At 45.1% G+C, this 23,041-nt stretch overlaps 1 long non-coding RNA gene across 3 annotated transcripts in view; it reads left to right on the top strand.

The window, feature by feature from the left end:
- Positions 1–23,041, top strand: part of LOC129145707 (uncharacterized) — a 34,897-nt gene that overhangs the window by 5,735 nt on the left and 6,121 nt on the right. For 2 of the 3 annotated variants that reach the window (XR_008551636.1, XR_008551637.1), the window contains 2 exons: positions 317–402; positions 14,088–14,232. This is a non-coding gene — a long non-coding RNA (uncharacterized LOC129145707). Of the gene's footprint in view, positions 1–316; positions 403–14,087; positions 14,233–21,160; positions 21,510–23,041 lie in introns of those variants that run through there. The other variant, XR_008551638.1, reaches the window with a different exon arrangement.

Below are 23,041 nucleotides of genomic sequence, written 5' to 3'. Positions count from 1 at the left end.
TACTGAGGCTGTGAAAGTTGAGGGTGTGTGGAGAGTTCATTTGATACACACATTGCAAAACTGTTGCTAACATTTTGCCACATTTGCTTTATCTTTCCTTCTTTGTATCTTTTTATTTATATGAATTAGTTGCCCAGATAACTTTATTTTTCAATTTGGGGAAATTAGACTTTAGAGAAGTATATAATTACATAAGACCCTAATAATTTATAAAGGTGGGAGGTCAGATTTGAATCCACGTCTGTGTATGTCATTATCTCTCTTGGAAAAACAAAATAATAGTGAAACAGACTGTGCTTTAACTGTTTTGAAACAGGAGTGGACACAAGACCTTCTCTCCTGAGTTAGGAGCCCTGTTCAGAGCTGCTGACCTGCCAGGCCAAGCTCCTCTCCTCTCACAAGGTCAGTGCTGGAGGTTGCTTGTATGATAAGGTATGGCCTGGGGCTTGGGCCAGGCCCAGCTGGTCCGCCCTGCTCTGAGAGTGACTTGGGAGAAGTAAGAGCAACTTGCTGGCAGGGCACTGAGTCACGTGCTTCTTATAATCCTGTTGTCTCCCAGTTTTTGTGCTTTTTATACTTTCTTTTGAACAGTCCTCTCTCCACCCTGACCTGGGTCTCGGGTGAGGCCTGCTGCAACTCTTCTTTTTGGTGGTCAGTTATTGGATTCTAGTATCCTCGAGGTTTGTCTTCATGCAGGTGACCTTGCTTCTTTTTCCTGGCTTCACTTGCTGGCGGTATCCTGGTCCTGGAACTGTAGACTTGAGTGGTGCTTTGACTTCTGGACTTTTCCCCTTGGATATCTCTTGACTTTCACCAATACCCAGAACACCACTCAAAACCCTTTCCCATTTCACGTTCCCTTCCACTTGCTGTCCTGTCTGAGACCCAAACATGGGGGCCACCTCTGGCATGCTCCTTTGCTGCTCTACCCCCCAGGCTCTGAGTTGGGGTCTTTCCTGTCTCCACCCTGCCCTTCCTCTCCAGAGAGGATCCAGGACACAGCCTTCCTACCTGGCTCCAGAGATGGGCTCTAACTGCTCTCCTTCATCATCTTGGTTCCCCTAGTGACCAGGTCAAATGCAGATCTGAGCTCATCAGTGCAAATCCAACCTAGTGACCCATGCTCTCCCTGACCAGACCTTCAGTGGCTCCTCCTGTGCTTTGAATCTAGACCTAAGTCCCCAAATGAACAAGGCTCAGGAGGCACATATATCTGACTCTGGCTCTTTGTAGGACAGGTAGCCCTCTCCTGCGCCCTGCTTCTGGGGCCCCAGCCTCCTGCAGTGCCCTTTTGTCCCCCACCCTCTACCTTAGACAGGCTCCTCCCTCTACCCAGCCCACATATCACCTGCCCATTCCTCTCCCTCTGGATCTTGCGCCTTCATTTTCCCACATCTCTTTCTTGAGTGTGCTTTACCTGCCTCCTGAACCTCCTCCCCAGCTGGTTCTCCCCCAGTAGCACCTCCAAAGGCGTGATATTTTGTCGCTGTGATTCGTGATCAGATTCCTCTCCTAGACCATGAAGTCCACATGTTTTCCTTCGCCAACACTTGCAGCCTAGGTGAGTGCAGGTTCATAGCAGGTGTGGAACAAATATTTGCTGAACGAATGGATGAGTAAATACTGAGTAACAGAAATAATGCTGTTGCTGAGGACCAGTATGAATTAGCAAATCACTTGGCAGCAACACTGCCATCTAGTGGTGGCTGCGGTGGTACCGCAGGTGGTGGACCTGGACCACTGGCCACCTCCAAGTCTGTGCTCCCGGCCACCAGGGAACCAGGACGCGAGTAATAGATATTCTAGATATTCGTTGCGGGTCTGTCTCATCTCGAGTATTGTACCAGGCACTTCGCGGCACAGCCTGCTGGAGACCTGAACCAAGGGAGTGTGCGCTGCCTTCCCCAGGTCCCGCGTGAAGGAGACTTGTGATTCAACAGCAGGATGCAGAGCCTGTGGCTTTTTACTGTGCCCCCCTACTTCTGTGCTGCTCCCTGTGTTATGAGAAATATACCCATAAGAAAATGAACCTGTGCAGCTGCTGCCTGAGCAAAACCTCTTTAGTGGCAGAAAACATTATGTGACTAGGAGGATGCCATGGCAGCTCTGGTTTCCTGGAGGAATGCTCGCTGCTTACACTGTGGCCGTGATCTGTGAGTGTTCTCAGCTCCAAGGTCTGGGATTGGAAGTTTGGGTACAGCGGCAGGGGGTGGGGGTTACTTCTGAATGGTTCAGGGACGCTTTCTTGACTGTGCTTTTTAGGCTTTCTGACCTTGTGGCCCAGGAAACCCTGGCCTTTCAGTCTCTACAAAGGTTCACATTTTAAAAAATTTTTATTTATACAATAGCTGGGGTACAGGCCAGAGGCACGGGAGGGTGAGAGGATTCACCAGAGACAGAGCAGGGAACAGAACAGGCAGACTGATGAAATACACTGCTGGGGGGAGAAGCGGGCACGGCAGGAGAGGTCTGCTGTGCCATGTGGGTATCTCCCTGGCCGGCTGGGAATTGAACTGGTGCTGCAGAGGCTGCAGACAGCTTCACAGCAGCGCTCAACCCACTGTGCCACCAGGGAGGCCCCCAAAGTTTCACATTTAAAAAAAAACCATTTATTTATTTATGCATACAAGAACTGGGGTATAGCCAGAGGTGCTAGGTTGGTGGTGGTGCTGGTGTGTGTAAGAAGAGTCACCATTTTCTATGTTGAATAAATTAAAAGGAGCTAGAGCTTCCATTTGAATGGGCAAGTTGGGAAGCAGAGCTCTGGAAAGAACACCTGTGGTGAGTTCTCTTGCAGAGAAATAGTGTTAAACCCGAACTGGCACTGGGGTCACCTGTGTTTGTTAAAGCTCAGGTTGCTGGGCGCGGCCCCTGGGATGCTGGCTGAGTGGGGCTAGCTAGCTCCCTGGTGATTCTGGGGTGACTGGTCCAAAGACTGCGGTTGAAAACTCTGAAAACAGAGATGTATGCCCTAACGTGCTGTATCCTTCTCCTGCTTGGCCAGCCTCTGCAGCACTGGTTCAATTCCCGGCAGGCCAGGGAGATTACCACATGGTGGGTCGGGAGTCGCCAGCCATCCTGGTCGCTCTTCCCTCGTCAGGGGAGAGCAGGATAGAGGGGTTCCTTTCAGACTCACTCCCTGTGGCTTTTGTCTTTTGCAATGGAATGGGCCTGGCTCCTCCTCCCAGCTGGGAGCACTTCACTGATGAGCCCCTCCCTGGCCTGGAGAGGGGGCCTGGTGGGGTACAGACCCTGCCAGACCAGGTGCTCAGACAGAACTCTCCTGTTGCAGCATCCATGTCTCGTCATTTCTTTTTTTAAATTGAGGTAACATGGGATTGTGATATGTAGTTTTCGCAGAAAACGTCCATTCCTGAGTGACATGGTGGAAGCAACCCAGTCGTGGCTGGGAACCTGGCCCCGTGTCTTCCAGTAGGGTTACTTTGGGCAGCTGAAACTTGAGGATTTGCCATGTAAAGTGGGGCTAAGATAGTGTTATAGGACAGGGAGAGGGGCAGCCCAAAACCCCGCAAACTTGCCTATTCTAAATGGGTTCTGCCATCCGCCGCATCAACACAAAACATAGGAGACTTTAATGAAAAGGAACTTTAATAAAACTAGGAAACAATACAGGTAAGGCAAAGAATCTAGTTTCTAAATCAAGCACCCAAAGTTACCCATCCCCTCGTGGGTAAAAGTCCATCCAAATGGGATTGGCCCAGAGCAAGGCCCCAAGGCCTGCCACAAGTCTAAAGCATCTTCCAGTGGGGACCCACAGAAAAGGGTCACAAACAACCAGACAAGCCCGGAAGGAAAAGAGCAAAATCAACATCAAGATAAAAGCTGCCATTGTCACCTCCCCACGGGTCTCACCCACATCTGTGTCACCCAGTCCACGACCAAAAGACAAGCGCAGTTTCTTCACGTGTCTCTAGGCTCCATGTGCCTCCTCCAGGTCTCCTGGCTCCATCCTGCTTCCTTCCTCAGTCTCTTCTGCAGCTTCTCCTCTCCCTGCTCAGCTCCACCTCCCTTGGGTGGGGCAGGGAACCTCCCCCTTTCCTGGGGACCACCCTGTTGCAATAGGACTGTGGGTTTTACAAAGTTACAGTAAATCAGAAAGTTTTGTTACATAAACTGGGTTGAACAAGAGCCTGCTGAGCCCATGATGGCTCTGATCATCTTTTTTTAAAATTTATTTATTTATTTATACAAGAACCGGGGTACAGGCCAGATGTGTGGGAGGGTGAGAGGATTCACCAGAGACAGAGTAGGGAACAGAATAGGAAGACTGACGAAATGCACTGCTGAGGAGAGCAGCGGGTGAGACAGGAGAGGTCTGCCGCGCCACGTGGGTTGCTCCAAGACTGGCAGGGATCGAACCCGTGCTGCAGAAGCTGTGGACAGCTCCACAGCGCTGTGCTCAACTGCTGCGCCACCAGGGAGGCCTGGCTTTGATCCTCTTTTCCTGCTTCCACTTATCTTGCAAGAACAGCAGGGCGGGCTTGCAGCAATGAGTACTCCTGCCCATTTGAAGCAAGGAAAGAAACCCCTTAAAATTTCTTTCTTTCTTTCTTTTTTTTTTTAAATTATTTTTAATATACAACAAATGTAATTTTATTATTATTATTTTTTACTTAAAAAAATTATTTTTTGTGTCAAAGAACTGGGGTGTAGGCTAGATGTATATGTGTAGGGGTGAATGGATTTACCAGAGACAGAGTGAGGAGTAGAACAGGCGAATTCACTCAAATACACTGCTGAGGGGAGCAGCAGCAAGGCAGGAGAGGTCTGCTGCGCCATGTGGGTCAGCTCCCTGGCCGGGGATTGAACTCAGGCCATTTCAGTGACAGTGCTGAGATTTAACCCCTATGCCATCAGAGGAGGCCCCCCTCCTCTTTCATAAGTTGACAAATTATATTTCTGAGCACAGGCCAGGAAGAGTGCTTGCTGTCTCCAGGGTGAGCTCTCATTGTCTGGACGAAAACTAGCCAGGAAGGCAGAGCTAAGATGTCTGACTTGTGGTAAGATGCGCATTCAGAAGCGAGGAGAGCTCAGTTTGCTGTAGTTCTGGACCCAAATTTGAGTGACACTGTGATGGAGCAGAAAGTACCCCATGAGATGCTACCCACTGGCATTTTCTAGATCTCTTCTTCAACCCCAAGAACATTGCCTGAGCCCTATCCTCAGGGACACTGGGGATCCTTCCTCCAGTCTCCTGCTAGGTCGCCTCGCGTTACACTGCTTCTGTTCTCAAAAATTCGGAGCAGAGATTTTGGCTTCTGTGCCATTGGGTATCCGATCCATGTTTGGTGAGACTATGGGGTTTGCTCCTACCACTGTAGGTGGGGAGGGTAGAGAAGGAGCTGCTGCTCTTGACTTGGAGTGTGGCACGTCATTGGTCATCCAGTGGTTTTTGGTGGCTGCAGCACCAGGCGCTCCTCATGCCTGGAATTCGCCCGGTATACAGTTGAAGTCTGGCCAGTCTTTGGTGGAAGGGTATGTAAATCCAGCTCCATTCACAGCCTCTCTTAACAGTTCAACTGAAATGGCATCTAATTTAGGCTCATTCATAATCGTCATGGATGTAAATAACTGTGAATGTGGAGGAGCCCAGCACAAGGTCTAGTAATTACTTCACAATGAAAACCCAACTGTAGGAACATCCGTGTTGCTATGACAACCACAAGTGAAGCCTGGTTGCCCACGGTTACCCATGTAGCCAGATGGCACTGGCTCTGGAGTCTTAGCTTTGTTTTTTTTTTTTTTTTTTTTTTATAGAGGCATGCTTTATTTATTTGTTTGCTGGTTTGTTTGTTTGGTTATACATGCACTGGGTACAGTCAGAGGCGCGGGAGGGTGAGAGAATTCACCAGAGCCAGAGCGGGGAGCAGAGCAGGCAGAAGGACCGAAGTACACTGCTGAGGGGAGCAGCGGGCGGCAGAAGAAGTCTGCACGCCATGTGGGACCCTCCTCCGGTGGCCGGGAAGCAGCCGGGGATCGAACCGGCGCCGCAGAGGCCGCGGGCAGCTTCGCAACCCAGCGCTCATCCGCTGCGCCACCGGGGAGGCCCTGGAGTCTTAGCTTTGAATGAGCCTCAGGAGGATAATGGGAAAGTCCTGGGAGCTGAGTGGGGGGGTCTGAGGGACAGTCTCCCATGCCCCCCACATCTCTGATGTCCCTTTTGTATTTTTAGCCCTGATGAGTTCACGAGGCGTCTGCCTCTTCACAGGGGTGCTGAGTTGTCTTCTTGGAACTAGAGAAAGTGACAGTGGCTTTTCCAAAGGCCTTTTTTGGTTTCTTTTAAAAATTCTTTGTTAAAATTTCAAAATAAGTACTGCAGATGAGTGGTTCAAGTTTCAGAAAATGCAAAAGGTATATGGAGGAAGTTCTTCCCATCCTTGCCTCCCACCCACCCATTTCCTGTCTTGTCCCAAAGGTATTTTTTTGTTTCCATGGAACTCATAACATATATTCTTTTACCTTTTTTTTTTTTTACACAAAGGTGTTATAATAGACACAAAAGGATAATATATTCTATACACTGTTCTGCATCTTGCCTTTTTCCTTCATATATTATTTTGAAATGGTCTCGTACTAATCCATAATCAGCTCCCTCCATCTTTTTACTTGTTATTAAATGGCTGTGCCAAATTTATGTGCCTGTCCCTACTGTACACCTTGTGGTTGTGTGTCTAAGAATTTGCTGTCATGAAGAAGGTTGCAGCGAACGGTCTTGCATTAATGTTGTTTTGCGTGTGTGAGTCACCTGCAGATAACTTGCTAGGTGTATGGACATGTTGTTTTAAATCGTCCTCCACGGGTATGGCACCAATTCGCATCATCGCAGCAATTCCCCACCACCTCACAAAGAATGTTTTGTCAAACTTTTGAGTTTTTGCCAATCTGGCAGGTATGAAATAGTATCTCCCTCGGGTCAGAATCTGCGTTTTTCTTGTTAGGTGTTCAGTCTTACTGACCTATCTGTTTTTTAATGACTTGCCTATTTTTTATTGGGTTGTTGGCTTTTTCTTAGGGGAGCTCTTTAATCTATTAGGGAGATAAGTCCTTTGTGATATGAATCTCAAATTTTTTTCCCTCCAGTTTGAAATTTACCTTTGACGTTGACAGTGTACATTATGGATTAGAGCACAGGATCTGGGGTTAGGCTACCTAGATCAAATTTCAGCTCCGCCAGCAGGCTCTGTGTCTTAGAAGATTTGCTTGTCTTGCTTCATTTTCCTCATCTACCAACTTCATATGACTTTTGTGAGGATTAAATGCTTAGGTATAATTAAAGTGTTTGTGACAATTCTCTGTAGAGAGCAAGGTAAATTCTATACTTGATAGTTATAATATTTTTTTGGCTCCTGATTTTTGTGTCATAGTTAAAACGGCCTTAAGAAACTCTCCCTTCACTGATACGGGCAACCTAAAAGTGGTGGCCAGAGGGTTGTGAATCTGAGGGTTGTGAATCCAGAGGGTTGTGATACAGGTGAAGGGGTGTGACTCTCAGTTCCAGGATTCCACCTGGCTCTCCCTTGCTCCATGTCTGGGCCCCCAGCCCCTCCGCTATGAAGCAGTGGTTCAACAGCTCCCGCCAGAGGCCCAGCAGCTGCAGATTTGAAACAGTTCTTCCTGCAGCACACTCTGCATGACCTGGCTGCCTGGAGAATCTTGAGAATGTGAATCCTTTCAAGTCCCAGAAGGTCTGTTCCTTTTTGTGTGAAAGTGAATCTTTGGAAGGTTTTGTAAACTGCTTTTCATAAACCAGGGAATATTCAAAGGAGAGCATGGAAGGCCCATTGGAAAAAATGTGTGGAATTGAGTTGAATCAAACTGAACTTCTCTGAACTTTGGTTCCTCCTCTCTAAACTGGAAGAGATGATTCACTCACTTGATCTTTGAACAAACATTCATAATGCCTCTGCATACTCCATCTGGGCCTACAGTGGACACTGAGGCTGCAGAGATGGGCAGAGGGATGTTCTGCATGCAGGGAGCTCAGAGAACCACAGCCTTAGCTCTGCAGCACCCCCAACCCCCAGCAATGCCTGCCTCTACTTCTGATTGCTGGGGTTTGCATGGGGCTGTGGGTGCAGGGATTGGGAGAATATCCAGAGGAGCTGTTTGTTTGGCTTGAGCCAGAATTAAAGAAACTTCAAAGATGATGTGACATTTGAGCTGACTTCTGAAGGATACCTAGGAATACCACGTTTATTGACTTTGGTCCTGTTTATAGATTGTTCTTTGCTGATGTGCCCTTTATATGGCAGGCTTTGTTGGGAGCAGGTGCAGCGATTATTCAGGAGCTCAGGGCTTTGTACTCCTTGGATGTGATGACACGTTCCCTAGCTAAACTCCTGTTACTCCCATAGGAGTAACAGGACTTCTGCCCCCACTGTGAGTTCAACTTCTGCCCCCACTGCAAGTTTACCAGATTAAGGAGATAAAATTATAAGACTTCAGTCAAATTGAAATTTCTAAACTGGGAGTGTTTGCCTGGGAAATTTGCCTGGGACATACTTACACCAATATTTTTTTTTTAAGATTTATTTGTGCATACAAGAGCTGGAGTGTAGGCCAGAGGTGCTGTGGGGAGGGTGTGTATGTGAGAGAGGATTCACCGAGACAGAGTGGGGAGCAGAACAGGTGGATCTACTGAAATACACTGCTGAGGAGAGCAGTGGGTGAGACAGGGGAGGTCTGCTGCTCCATGTGGGTCAGCTCCCTGGCCAAGGATGGAATTTATGTTACGGTGGCTGCCAATAGCTTCATAGTGCTGAGACTCAACCCCTTGCGCCACCAGGGAGGCCCCAATTTATTTGTTGTTTATCTGAAATTCCAATTTAACTCAGAAACCTTTATTTTATCTAGCAAGCCTAGCCCAGGAGTAAAACTCAAGCAAGCCTAGCCCAGGGCAAATTCAGGACGACTCAAGTTCTGCTGCTTTCCTCGGCACCATTGGCATGTGGGGGCTTGTGCGTCTCTGTTATTCCAAATGTTGAACAAGGTTACCTGTCTTTTTCCCCTTCCGTCAGGGGTAATTCCATCCCACCATTCCCTTGCCTGCTTCCCCAACCCATCCACTGCTCTTCTTCTTCTCTAGAGGGGAGGCTGACACCAGTGTTTGTATTTATAGCCAGACCCCAACTCCTGGGGTATGCATTACACTTTTCCAAGAATGCTTGAGCTATGACAGTATAAAGCAAAAGACCCCATTAGCTGGTTTGATTCCCGGCTGCTCCCTGGCCACCGGAGGAGGGTCCTGCATGGCGCACAGACCTCTCCTGCCGCCCGCTGCTCCCCTCAGCAGTGTACTTTGGTCCTTCTGCCTGCTCTGCTCTCTGCTCTGGCTCTGGTGAATTCTCTCACCCTCCTGTGCTTCTGACTGTACCCAGTGCTTGTATAAATTAAAAAAAAATAAATAAAAGATTTATTTATTTATGCATTCAAGAGCCAGGGTACAGGCCAGAGGTGTGGGGGGTGAGAGGACTCACCAGAGACAGAGTGGGGGAACAGAATAGGTTGATTGACTGAAATACACTGCTGAGGGGAGCAGGGGACAAAACAGGAGAGGTCTGCCGCTCCATGTGGGTATTGCCCTGGCTGCCCGGGGATTGAACTCATGCTGCAGAGGCTGCAATTGCTTCATAGTGCGGTGCTTAACCCCTTGCACCACCAGGGAGGCCCTATGTACACTTTATTCTAGCACTGTCTGCTGAGAGGGCTTGAAAAAGTGACACCCCAGCAGCAAAGGACATGCTCACCCTCACAGCCCACACCTTCATTGCTAAGTATCATTCTCCAGTCAAAGGATCTAGGCTCCTTTGAAAACTGACTGATTCTGGGATTGGGGTATGGGAGATATAAGATGAGCCCAGAACATCTTGCAGTTACAAAAATAAATAAATGGTCAAAACCAAAATAGAACAAAATGAAACTAAACCCAAAAAATGGATGGGGTTTATGTCCATAGGACATAGGCGTTCATCCGAAAGAGATCCCAATAGCCAATACTGTACCATCTCGAGTCGCAAAATAAATAATAGTAGCATTGTATTATAACCCAAAGGAAATAATATTCATGAGCCTATATAGATATAAACAAATGATTGAATAAATATGTAAGTGGGAGAGAAGCTTCTTCAGAATAATGTCAAGTAATATGTGTAGACTCTCCCTCTTACCAGGAGATGGAGCTTAATTTCTCTTTTCTTGAGCATGGGCTGGGCTTGATGATTCACTTTCAGACAAGTGAGTATGGGGCAAAGATAACTTGATAGTGGAGAAACTTGGCAGGCATCTCTGGAATCAAGTTAGTTAGTTGCAAAGGAAGCTAGGGAATGTAAGCATTGCTTAATACTAGCAATGGCATATCATGGTAATAGCATGTACCCCTGAAATGATGTAGTGAAAAGGTCACTTCACCCCTGTGGTATTCTCCCCACAAACACATAAACTCAATCTGTTATGAGAAAACATCCGAGGGGGTCAAATGGAGGGATTGTCTGCAAAATAGCTGATGAGGATTCTTCTGAGGGTCAAGGTCATGAAAAGCCAGAGGAAAGACTGAGACACTGTCTCCAGTGGGAGGAAGCTAAGGCTACGTGGTGATTAAGTGCAGTGTAGCCTCTTAGATGGGATCCTGGAATGAAAAATGAACATTTTAGAGGAAAAACTGGTCAGATTCAAGTTACCGGTCATCTTCCAGTGTTTGCTTCTTAATCTTCACGAATGTAGCACAGTAATGTAAGATGTTGACGTTAAGAAAAGTGGGTGAGAGGTTATGGGAACCTACTATGCTACCTTTGTACCTTTCCTATACATTTGGAATGATTCCAAAATTAAAAAGTGAAACAGGCCAGTACTATAAAATGGTATACACATGGAGGATTTCATTCTCTCTCATGTAAGCATAAGATTCCGAGGTAAGCAGTCTAGGATTTGCATGGTGGCTGCATGATCATCAGGGATCGGGGTTCTCAGGTATTTCTGGTCTACCATCTTTAAGGACTTCACTTCTTGGTTCAAGATGGCTGCCAGAATTCCAGACTTCCTGACTTCACCCCAGAAAGCGGGAAGAAGGAAGGTCACAGGAGGATTGGGGTCCTTTTAATTGACTCATTTCCCTTTAAAGGTCCTTCCCAGACCCCCAAGGAGCAGGGGGATTCCACTTCCACACCCAAGGAGCAGCAGTATTTCCACTTCTACCACACTGTCTGGAGCATAGCGAGTTAGTCGCAAAGGAACTAGTTGCAAAGGAAGCTAGGGAATGTCATCTTTTTCTGGGTGTCCTGTGCACTGTTACAAAGGAAGGAATGCATAGAGGCAAGACATCTGATAGTCGTCGTCGTCGTGCTTTCTGTTTCTATGCTTCAGGTGACCTGTGTCTTTCCTAGCTCAGTGGTACCTGTGGGAAGGCAATCTCCTTTGTTTTTTGTTTTTAAAAAATATTTATTTAGGGGCCTCCCCTGGTGGCACAGCGGTTGAGCGCTGGGTTGCGAAGCTGCCCGCAGCCTCTGCAGCACCGGTTCGATCCCCGGCTGCCGGGAGAGGGTCCCACATGGCGTGCAGACCTCTCCTGCCTCCCGCTGCTCCCCTCAGCAGTGTACTTTGTCACTCTGCCTGTTCTACTCTCTGCTCTGGCTCTGGTGAATTCTTTCACCCTCCCATGCCTCTGACTATACCCAGTGCTTTTATAAATAAATAAATAAATCTTTAAAAAAATATATTTATTTATGCATACAAGAGCTGGGGTACAGGCCAGAGGTGCAGGAGTGAGAAGATTCACCAGAGACAGAGTGGGGAACAGAACAGGCAGACTGATGAAATACACTGCTGAGGGGAGCAGTGGGTGAGACAGGAGAGGTCTGCTACTCCATGTGGGTATCTCCCTGGCTGGGGATTGAACTCAGGCTGTCGTGGTGGTAGCGCGCGTCTTAACCCCTAGGACACCAGGGAGACCCAAGGCAGTCTCCTTTGAAGGCACCTCTGGATCCTATGAGAATTCTCTTGCCTTTCAGAAGGGAAACATTGTAACATGAGGGCCAGACTGACAACTTAAGTTCCTTTGTAATTGTTCCATAATAAACTATAATTTTCTTTTGTCATTGACCAGAACTGTCCTTTGAAGGCCCTAGAGACTGAGATAAGCTCTTTGTCTTTCCCCTTTACGTAACTGAAGAAACAATCTTTTTTTTTTTTTTTTTTTTTACCATTTTATGACCTGGAAAGAGTGTAGTTTGGGGGGTATCAGTATTGAGAGAAATGCCAGAGAAGTGGAGGGTGCTGGGAAGCCTCATGGTCCTGTCCTTGGTCTGGTCTTCCCATGCAGGATCTGCCCTCTGAGGGCTTCTAATTTTGGATTGTGAACTGGCTCTTGGCGTGAGGCGCGTTTCTTCCTTTCTTCTTTTAGACTCCTCAACCTCATGAGGGTTAACCTACTGTCCTTACTCCTATTCCAATTCCAGGTAAAACTTGGTGAAGTTACTGTTATTTTGGGGAGAGGAGTGAACTGGGTAGGGGAGAGAGAGAGAGAGAGAGAGAGAGAGAGAGAGAGACTAGTCTTAATTTGTTACAGATTCATTAAAAGTATTTATCTCCTTGGATTTCAGTAGCCAGGTAAAATCCACCCCTTAATGAGGAATTTCACCCTCTACTGATTGGTATGCAAATCTATGCAAATAACATGCATCTCCTTCTGGGCTTTTCTACACAGGTTTTGTTTTTAACAGGATTTCTACACTGGGCCAATTCTATTGAGTAGAAAAAGCCCTTTGCGAAGGAGATTTTCATATTAATAAGAACTGCCATGGATGGAGTAACTGGCACTTGATGTATTTATTTATAACCCTCCAACATAGAGCCAGGCAAACTCCAGACGGACTTTGGAATCGGAGCCCAGGTTTGCCTACAAAGCCGAGGACTATTAGAGCCGTGACCTTAAATAATGCCCAGACCTGTAGACAGAGCATTTCACTCTCAGAGCCAAGTTCAGATGCTAAAACGTTAATGCCAGTTCCTTGTTTTCAGTTGTAGGAAATTTACAGAGTATGTGATGAGTCTTTTTAGAACAACGTTTTCTTTTTCTGATGACAAAATAACAACCAGCCCCAGACAGATACAAATGCAAGTTCAGTGTGAGGGGCCGGGTTTAAGTCCAGGTCTGCCCTTCCCAAACATGAGAACCAGCTCAAGGGGCTTTTTTTTTTTTTTTTAAAAGATTTATTTCTTTTTATATAAGAACAGGGGTACAGGCCAGAGGCGCGGGAGGGTGAGAGGATTCACCAGAGACAGAGCAGGGAACAGAACAGGCAGACTGACTGAAATACACTGCTGAGGGGAGCAGTGGGTGAGACAGGGGAGGTCCGCTGTGCCATGTGGATTGCTCTGAGGCCAGCAGGGATCGAACCAGCGCTACAGAGGTTGGGGATAGCTTTACAGCACTGCACTCAACTGCCTGAGCCACCAGGGGAGGCCCATTTTTTCTAGTCTTTAAGTACATGTATGCATATAGTTAGGATACCTTGATCTTTGGTTTCTCTTTTGAAGCATCTTTGTTTTTTAAAATATCTGTTATGACTATCAAATGTTACTCTGATTTTGAAACCCTCTGACTGTAGCTTATCATTGTCTACCACTACAATTTTATTTTTTTTTAAAGATATATTTATTTATGCAAGAACTGAGGTACAGTTGGAGGCGTGGGAAGGTGAAAAAATTCACCAGAGACAGAGCAGGGAGCAGAACAGGCAGACAGACTGAAATACGCTACTGAGGGGAGCAGCGGGCGAGGCAGGAGAGGTCTGCCGTACCATGTGGGAGTCTCCCTGGCCAGCCGGGAATTGAACATGCACTACAGAGGCTGTGGACAGCTTCACAGTGCTGCACTCAACACCCTGTGCCACCAGGGAGGCCCTCTCTAGCATTTTAAAGCAAATTGCTGACATCATGTCATTTGATCCCCACATATTTCCAAGAATGTCTCTATAAAATACATTTTCTTATGGAATACACCAATATTCTGTTTTCTAAAGATGGCTGCTGTAACAAATGGTTTGAAACAACATATATTCATTATCTTACAGATCCGTAATTTACAAGTCCCGTCGCACTGAACTGAAATCAAGGTTTGGGCAGGACTGCAATTCCTGTCTGGAATTTGGAGGCTCTGGAGACAAATCTCTTTGCTTTTTCCAGCTTTTGGAGAAAATTCTTCCCTCCAACATCCAGGTAACTCCAGGGCTTGGAGTCCTTTCCTTCAGTTTCCTGTGTCTCCTTTTACGTAATTTCGTGATGATATTGGGCCCACCCAGATAAGGGGGTGTAGTCCTAAACTGACTAGAGAGAGAAACCCTTCACTTCACTACAACCTTAATTTCATGTAAAATAACTCACAGGTCCTGGAATTAGGGTGTAGATGTCTTTGGGGGCTATTATTCTGCCCACCAAGATAGTAATACTTTCTTAATATCATCTAATAGTAGGTCTACATTTTCCTCCTTACTGACAGAAAAATGTGTTTCTACATTTGTTCAAATTAGGACTGAAACAAGGTCCACATTGTATTTGGACATTATGTTTCTTAAATCACTTGATCTCTCCTCTCCTCTTACCTACCCCCCCCCCTTTGATTTACTGAAGAACTTCAGCCGTATTCTGGATGTGTCTGAGTGTTTCTTCCTAGTATTGTTAATTTGTTCCCTCAGGCCCTGATCCTGATGTTTGATCTGAACTTGGGTAGATTCATGTTTAACTTTTTTTTTTTTAAATAGGAATACTTCACATTGTGTTGCATTGGGGCATTCATAGCATCTAGTTAGCTTACTTTCAGTGAAGCTAAATTGTGACTTCCCAATGTAGTTGTATAGTTCCCTGTCAACCTTTTTCTTAATAATTTTAACATTATTATTTCTAGTATCAAATATTTTATTTTAGTAAGAGTTGCAAAATGGTCATCCTTTGTATTCTCTTTCGATTCACTTTTTTTTTTTTTTTTTTTTTTTAAAGATTTATTTATTTATTTACACATTCACTGGGTCCAGTCAGAAGCGCAGGAGGGTGAGAGAATTCACCAGAGCCGAGCGGAGAGCAGGACAGGCAGATGGACCGAAATACACTGCTAAGGGGAGCAGCGGGAATGGCAGGAGAGGTCTGCGTGCCATGTGGGACCCTCGCCGGGGATCGAACCGGTGCTGCAGAGGCTGCAGGCAGCTTCGCAGCCCAGCGCTCAACCGCTGCACCACCAGGGGAGGCCCTCGATTCACTTTTTTTTAAAAGAAAGATTTATTTTATTTTATGGGGCCTCCCTGGTGGTGCAATAGGGATGAGTGCAGTGCTGTGGAGCTGTCCACAGCCTCTGCAGTGCAGGTTCGATTCCCGGCCGGCCAGGGAGATACCCACATGGCGTGATAGACCTCTCCTATCTCGCCCGCTGCTCCCCTCAGCAGTGTACTTCAGTCCTTCTGCCTGTTCTGCTCCCTGCTATGTCTCTGGTGGATTCTCTCACCCTCCCATGCCTCTGGCCTGTACCCCAGTGCTTGTATAAGTAAATAAAAAAAATCTTAAAAAAAAGATTTATTTATTTTATTTATTTATGCGCACAAGTGCTGGGGTGTATGCCAGAGGTGCGGGGCCAGGGGGAGGTGAGAGGATTCACCAGTACAGAGTGGGGAGCAGAACAGGCAGATCTACTGACATATGCTGCTGAGGGGAGCAGTGGGCAAGACAGGTGATGTCTGCTGCACCATGTGTGTAGTAGCTGCCTGGCTGGGAATCGAACTCAGGCTGCAGTGGCTGGCAATAGCTTGATAACACTGAGACTTTACCCCTGCGCTGCCAGGGAGGCCCTTCCAGTTCACTTTTTTTTTTAAAAAATCCATTTTTTTAAATTATTTAAATAGAGGTATGTTTTATTTATTTATTTGTTTGTTTGTTTGCTTGTTTTGTTTTATACATGCACTGGGTACAGTCAGAAGCGCGGGAGGGTGAGAGAATTCACCAGAGCCAGAGCGGGGAGCAGAGCAGGCAGAAGGACTGAAGCACACTGCTGAGGGGAGCAGCGGGCAGCAGGAGAGGTCTGCACGCCATGCGGGACCCTCCTCCGGTGTCCGAGCAGCCGGGGATTGAACCGGCGCCTCAGAGGCTGCGGGCAGCTTCGCAACCCAGCGCTCAACCACTGCGCCACCGGGGAGGCCCCCCTTCCAGTTCACTTTTATAATTTTCTTCCCTCATTAACTAGGACTATTTGGTTACCTAGATAGATAGATATTCAAGATCGGTATGGCTCATTTTCAGAGTAAGATGTGTAGCTTAAACATCTTTCAGAAGTTTCTTATGCTGGTGCTGTTTTTTTTTTTTTTTACTACTGGCACAAACTCATGGATTTTTATTTGTTCCATATGTTTTAGTAGGTGCAGTGATAATTCTTTTTGATAATTGCATACTCTAGAGCCATTGAGGATCCTTTTATGTGTGCTTTTGAAATGACACTGTTAGTCTTAGATAACCTCTTTGTCTCTGCATAAGAGGTCCCAGACTTTTCTTTCCTCAGACCCAGAACCTGCTATATTTGCATGATGTCTGGTGATGCTGTGGGGAACGGTGGCTAGAAGCCACCACCTGTGCTTGCTCTGTGTTCCTGTTCAGACTTTGCCGTTGTTTCTAGAGCCCCTAGGTAGCCAAAAGGAAAATAAATAATGAATTCCTATTGGTAGCTATAATCAAATTGATCATTCCAAGGCTTTTGTACAACCTCTTAGATTTTATTATTTTTAAATTGTTTATCCTGTATCTTTCTTTTAAAATGGAGTAACATTGGCTGACAACACGGTATAAGTCTCAGGCTTATAGCTTCACCCTGCAAACGTCTGTTATACCATGGCACATGCCCGTAAGTGCACCCTAAAGGTCTGCTTTCCACACACTACCATCCAGTCACCCCTCTCTACTTGCTCCAGCTCTGTATCCCTTCCCCCTCCTCTCTCTTAATAATGAAAAATTTGATTTCTAATGTGAATAATATAATTACTTATTTGTTTTTCCTAATTAGTTTCAAGGTAATAAATTAAATACTGCTTTTAATATTTCTTTACAGCTCTTTCTGTCCTTTAACTTGCTTCACTAAGTGTGTACAGTCAAAACCTTTATTCTAATGGTGGCTTTGGTGGTGGGGGTATTGTGGTAACACATCTGAAGAGGTGTGAGCCTGTACCCCTAAATCATGTACAGTGTTTTAAACCAGTATCGCCCCCATAAAAAATAATACAATTTAATTTATCTCCCCTACCCAAGACCCAGGTTAAAAAAAAATAAGAAACAAAATCTGTATTCTAAAATTTCTTGAATAGTTTATTTCTCTGTGTATATAATTTCACCTCCAAGTTAATCTTCCATTAGATTCATTTGTTTTAGTATGTTTTTAGTTTTTTAATTTTTTTTCTCTCTTTCTTACTCTTTCTCCTTTTGGTTTGTGGTTTTCTATGTCTGTCTATTTATTTTTCTAATGTTATGTATATTTTTGAATAAAATATTCATAATGATTTTTTTGTATATATTTTTTGTATATATTTTTTTGTATATTTTTTTGTATATATATTTTTTGTATATATGATATATATATTTTTTTGTATATATATATATTTTTTGTATTTTTTTTGTATATATGATTTTTTTTTTGTATATATGATTCTAAAGTCAAACTCTTTAATCAAATGCACTAAGAGCAACAGAATAACCTTCAAGCTAGTGGGTGCCGTTCTTAGGAAATTTCATAGTAAAAGGTGGAGCTTTCTGGGTTCTCCCCCCTGACTTCCTGAGCAGACAATGCTGGGAATGAGGGGTGGAGCAGGGCTGCCATGTTGATATTAAAAGACTGAGGATGGCTGGGCCCCACCCTTGCTTTTTTGTCTTTAGCTCACAGTCTAGTCTCTGCTTACATTATTCTAAATTATTCCACATAGGAATTTCCCTACTCTTCTCTGGTGCTGCTTAGCATTCTATTGTAGGTGTGCTATAGTCTATTCAGTCATCTCCCAGTAGACACCAGTCATTTTATTTTACATTGTGAATAATGTCATGAGGAAAAGCATTATATAATTATTGTTTTGTGTCTTTTGTTAGTATATCTTTTATCCCTTCAGTATTTTAAAAATAAACTTTTTTTTGAATATTAGATTTATAAAAAAAAGTGAATATAGATCAGAAAGTTTTCATAAACTTCAACCTAATTTCTCTTATTGATAACATCTTATGTTGTATGGTGCCATCATTACTATTAATGAACCACTATGGTTACAGTATTATTATTTTTTTTCAAAGATTTATTTATTTATATAAGCACTGGGTACAGTCAGAAGTGCGGGAGGGTGAGAGGATTCACCAGAGCCAGAGCGGGGAACAGAACAGGCAGACTGACGAAATACACTGCTGAGGGGAGCAGTGGGCGCAGCAGGAGAGGTCTGCGTGCCATGTGGGACCCTCGCCGGAGGCCGGGGAGCGAACTGGCGCTGCAGAGGCTGTGGGCAGCTTCACAGCCCAGCGCTCAACCACTGTGCCACCAGGGGAGGCCCTGGTTACAGTATTATTAACTAAAGTCCTTTCCATACTTTACTGAGATTTCCTTAGTTATTATTTGGTATCTCTGTTCCAGAATCCCGGCCAGGACAGCATGCTACATAGGGGTATCATCTCTCCTTAGGCTCCTTTTTCTGTGACTCCTGGGTGTTTTATGACACGTTGGAGCTGGGCTTATCTTTTTCTTTTTAAAGATTTATTTATTTATGCATACAAGAGCTGGGGTGCAGGCCAGAGATGCAGGGGGTGAGAGGATTCACCAGAGACAGAGTGGGGAGCAGAACTGGCAGATCTACTGAAATACACTGCTGAGGGGGGCAGCAGGCGAGACAGGAGAGGTCTGCTGCGCCATGTGGGTTGCTCTCTGGCTGGCCAGGGGTCGAACTTGTGCTGCTGAGGCTGTGGATTGCTTCATAGTGTGGTGCTTTAACCCCTTGTGCCACCAGGGAGACCTGCTGGGCTTATCTTGACATCTTGGTTCTTGGGTCCATGTCTCATGTTTAGAAGCAAAAATAAAATATTCCAAATTATCAGGAATCTAGACACCATCTGGTGACAAAGTGAAAATTCTTTAAAGACTTTTTCATTGGGTCACTTTCTTTAATAGATAGCAAGAGACAGAAAGTGATAGCTGTCCCACGCAGATGAGTGCAGAGCAGATCACTGTTTCACGCTGAGGAGCTAAGATTCCAGACCCACAGGTCTGAGTTGGGTGGTCCAGAATTCTCACTTGGTTCCTCCTAAAGTTATCCCAGTAAAACTACTCATGAGGCTTTTATGGAGATTAAATGATTAATTCTTCGAAAATGCCTGTTTGCTGCTTGGCTAAGTCTCATGACTGCAGTCTTCTGAATGACTCCTTCCTTGCAGAGCTGATCTACTTGTCACCTTTGATGAAATGTCAGTGAGTTAGGTGTCTGGGTTATTTTTTTTTAATTAGAAATATCCTTAGGAAAACATAGTATCTTTAGAATGTGTTACTATTAAATAAAACATACCAGTGTTCTAGTGTTTTTTTTTTTTTTTTAATAGAGGCATGTTTATTTATTTATTTATTTATTTATTTATTTGTTTGTTTGTTTTGTTTATACATGCACTGGGTACAGTCAGAAGCGCGGGAGGGTGAGAGAATTCACCAGAGCCAGAGCAGGGAGCAGAGCAGGCAGAAAGACCGAAGCACACTGCTGAGGGGAGCAGCGGGCGGCAGGAGAGGTCTGCGCGCCATGTGGGACCCTCCTCAGGTGGCCGGGGAGCAGCCGGGGATCGAACCGGCGCCGCAGAGGCCGCGGGCAGCTTCGCAACCCAGCGCTCAACCGCTGCGCCACCGGGGAGGCCCTGTTCTAGTGTTTTTTACAGTTAACAGGATAGCAATAAGAAAAGAACAGGGTGTTGGTTTAATCATCATTTACATAATGCATTTTATGAGCCCATGTAATTTATGCATCACTGACCTTTAAGTTAATTTAGGCTGAAAGAGATGGTTTCATTATGTTCAAGATGTAATTATTTTATTATTTTTTTTATGATAGTCTAAGCTTTTTAAATGTTTTTTTTTTTCCCTCTCAAGGCCCAAGCGTACTGCCTTCTTGGTGGATTTTTTTTAAAGCTGTTTTCTGGTTTGAGGTCCTGGAAATCTGATCTCACTGAATTGTGGTGTTACTTAATTTTTTAATTTTCCGGGGAACTCTACAACAGCTTTTGCTTTAACCATGACCTATATTTTCCAAAGTGTTAAACCTCTTGATTTGAAAAATAGACTCATAAAATGTCTCTTGCAACAGAAATCTTTACTGTCCTGGACACAAATAGAATAATGAAAGTAGAACTCAGCAGGTGATCAGTCTTGCACCCTCTAGTGTTGGATTTAGAAAGTGTGGCTTAATTGTGAGCTCAACATTGTGTCCCAGGGTATTTCAAGGTCCCCAGAGGAGCCCAGGAAATCTTAGGGGAGTATGGAGAAGGTTGAAAGGCTGGACTCTAGCCTCATTGCTTTCAGCTAAATAAATTCTCTGTGTTGATATATCTTCTTCATTTTGGGATACTGCTAAGCTCTTGCTTGAGAAAAAAAAAACTATTTGGGTGCTTCACAGATGAAAATTTAAAAACCAAATTTGAATAAAACCTACTTAATGCTATGGCAGTTTCTTTTCTTTTCTTTTTAAAACATTTATTTATTTATGGATACAAGAAATGGGGTATAGGCCAGAGGTGTGGGAGGTGAGAGGATTCACCAGAGACAGAGTGGGGAACAGAACAGGCAGATTGACTGAAATACACTGCTGAGGGGAGCAGCAGGGAGACAGGAGAGGTCTGCTGTGCCGTGTGGGTAGCTCCCTGGCTTGGGATTGAACTCGTGCTTCAGTGGTTGCGGACATCTTTGTAGGTTGCGTCCCAACCCCTTGCGCCACCAGGGAGGCCCTGTAACAGGTTCTTTTAAACTATGACTTTAAATGAAATGATATCTAACAAAGGTATGTCTTTGAATAAAGTCCCTTTCTTCAGAGTTGGCTGGAATTATTATTTTTTCCCCAACTATCCCAAAGCACCTAAGAGTCTGCTTTCAGCCTTTTTCTTACTTTGTTCTGAGGATCGCCCCAGAAATCAAAGGAGACCCCTCGGCCTGGCCACTGGTGGTGCAAGGAAGCCGGGAGACCCTGGGCTGAACACTGCTGCAAGTGACACGCTGAGCTGAAGGAAACAGGGAAAAGATGTCGCTGCACACGTGACTGGAGAAAGGCTGACATGGCTTTAAGGAGAATCGTCAAGACTGACAAAAGCAAGAAAGAGAAGGCGGGGAGAGGACCAGGATGAAGATGGAGTGAAGACAAGGATGAGGAATATGTTGGTTTTTCCTTATCGATAAAGCATTTAACTTCCCTGTGCACAGCTCACGCCTTTTAAAGGGAAAAAGAAGGGCCTCCCCAGGGGCGCAGCAGTTGAGCACTGGGTTGCGAAGCTCTCTGCAGCCTCTGCGGTGCTGGTTCAATCCCCGGCCGCCGGGCGAGGGTCCCACATGGCGCGCAGACCTCTCCTGCTGTGCCTGCTGCTCCCCTCAGCAGTGTATTTCGTCAGTCTGCCTGTTCTGCTCCCCACTTTCTCTGGTGAATCCTCTCACCCTCCCGCGCTTCTGACTGTACCTAGTGCTTGTATAAATAAATAAATAAATAAATCTTAAAAAAAAAGAAAAAGAAAAAGGAAATGCGAGGCGGTGAGGGTTTGTTTGTAGCTGATGTGGCGCCTAGTAGTGGAAGAAGGGTCTGCCCCGTGAGTCTCCCTTCAGCTTAAGGTCTCCTGTGAGCAGAGAGGATATTTTGAAGTCCTCAGTGACACTGATAACCTGAGGTGAGGATTAAAACACCAGAGTGACTTTTTTTTTTTTTCTGGTGCAACTTGCTGGGAGCCCTTCCATTTCTTTATTTTCTTGTGGAGCAAGGGAAGATTTGTTTGCAGTTTCACTTAAAAGAAAGGCTGGATTAACCTTCTGAGGTACTGGTGCTTAGAAACCTGATACTAGATTTACTAGATTAACCAAGGATTGATTTTCTTCACAATTACCTGTAATTTGCTCCCTCTTCTTCCCTTTAAAATTTTAGCAACATAACCCACCCCCTAGACCAGTAGATCTCTAGGTATAGTTTCATCAGTTAGCACCACTGGCCCTGTACCAGGGTTGCTTTTATATTAACAAGAAAATTTACTTGTAACTATTTAACATGCAGTAAGGAGTTGTGACAGTAGTAAACAAGGCTTTATAAAATATTTTACTTACACTGCCCCTTTTCTGGCTCTGATAAAAAATTATTTTTTTACTTATTTATTTATATTTTCCATCACTGTTCATTTTTGCACAATGTATGCTTTCTCCTCACAGGTGTAGTTCCCATAAAATTCCCACCACTAGTTCACCTGTGCATCATCACCAGAGTCCCTTGTGCTCGTCCCTCCTGTTTTGATCCCTCTCCCTCCCTCTTCCCTGCAGGATGTCTCTGATTTATAGTTGCCTGTTTTTGGTTTATTATTTATTATTATTATTGTTTTTCTCCTGATCCCTTATTGGGTTCCCCTATATTCCTCTTATAAGAGAAACCACCCGATATTTTTCTTTTTTCCTTCTGGCTTATTTCACTAGGCATAATCCCTTCCAGCTCCATCCATGTTGCTGCAAATGGCATGAGTTTATCTTTTTTGATTGCTGAGTAATATTCCATGGTGTATATGTACCACATCTTCTTTTCTTTTTAACTATTTTTAAAAAAGATTTATTTATTTATTTGTACAAGCACTGGGTATAATCAGAAGCACAGGAGGGTAAGAGAATTCACCAGAGCCGGAGCGGGGATCAGGACAGGCAGACGGATGAAATGCACTGCTGAGGGGAGCAGTGGGCATGGCAGGAGATGTCTGTGCGCCATGTGGGACCCTCGCCGGCGGCTGGGGATCAAACTGGCACTGCAGAGGCTGCGGGCAG

Source organism: Talpa occidentalis, unplaced genomic scaffold, assembly GCF_014898055.3.
Source record: "Talpa occidentalis isolate TD23 unplaced genomic scaffold, MPIMG_talOcc4v2.1 talOcc4.14, whole genome shotgun sequence".
NCBI lineage: Eukaryota > Metazoa > Chordata > Mammalia > Eulipotyphla > Talpidae > Talpa > Talpa occidentalis.
Note: the sequence above shows the minus strand (reverse complement) of the source record. Positions and strands in the feature narration are given on the sequence as shown.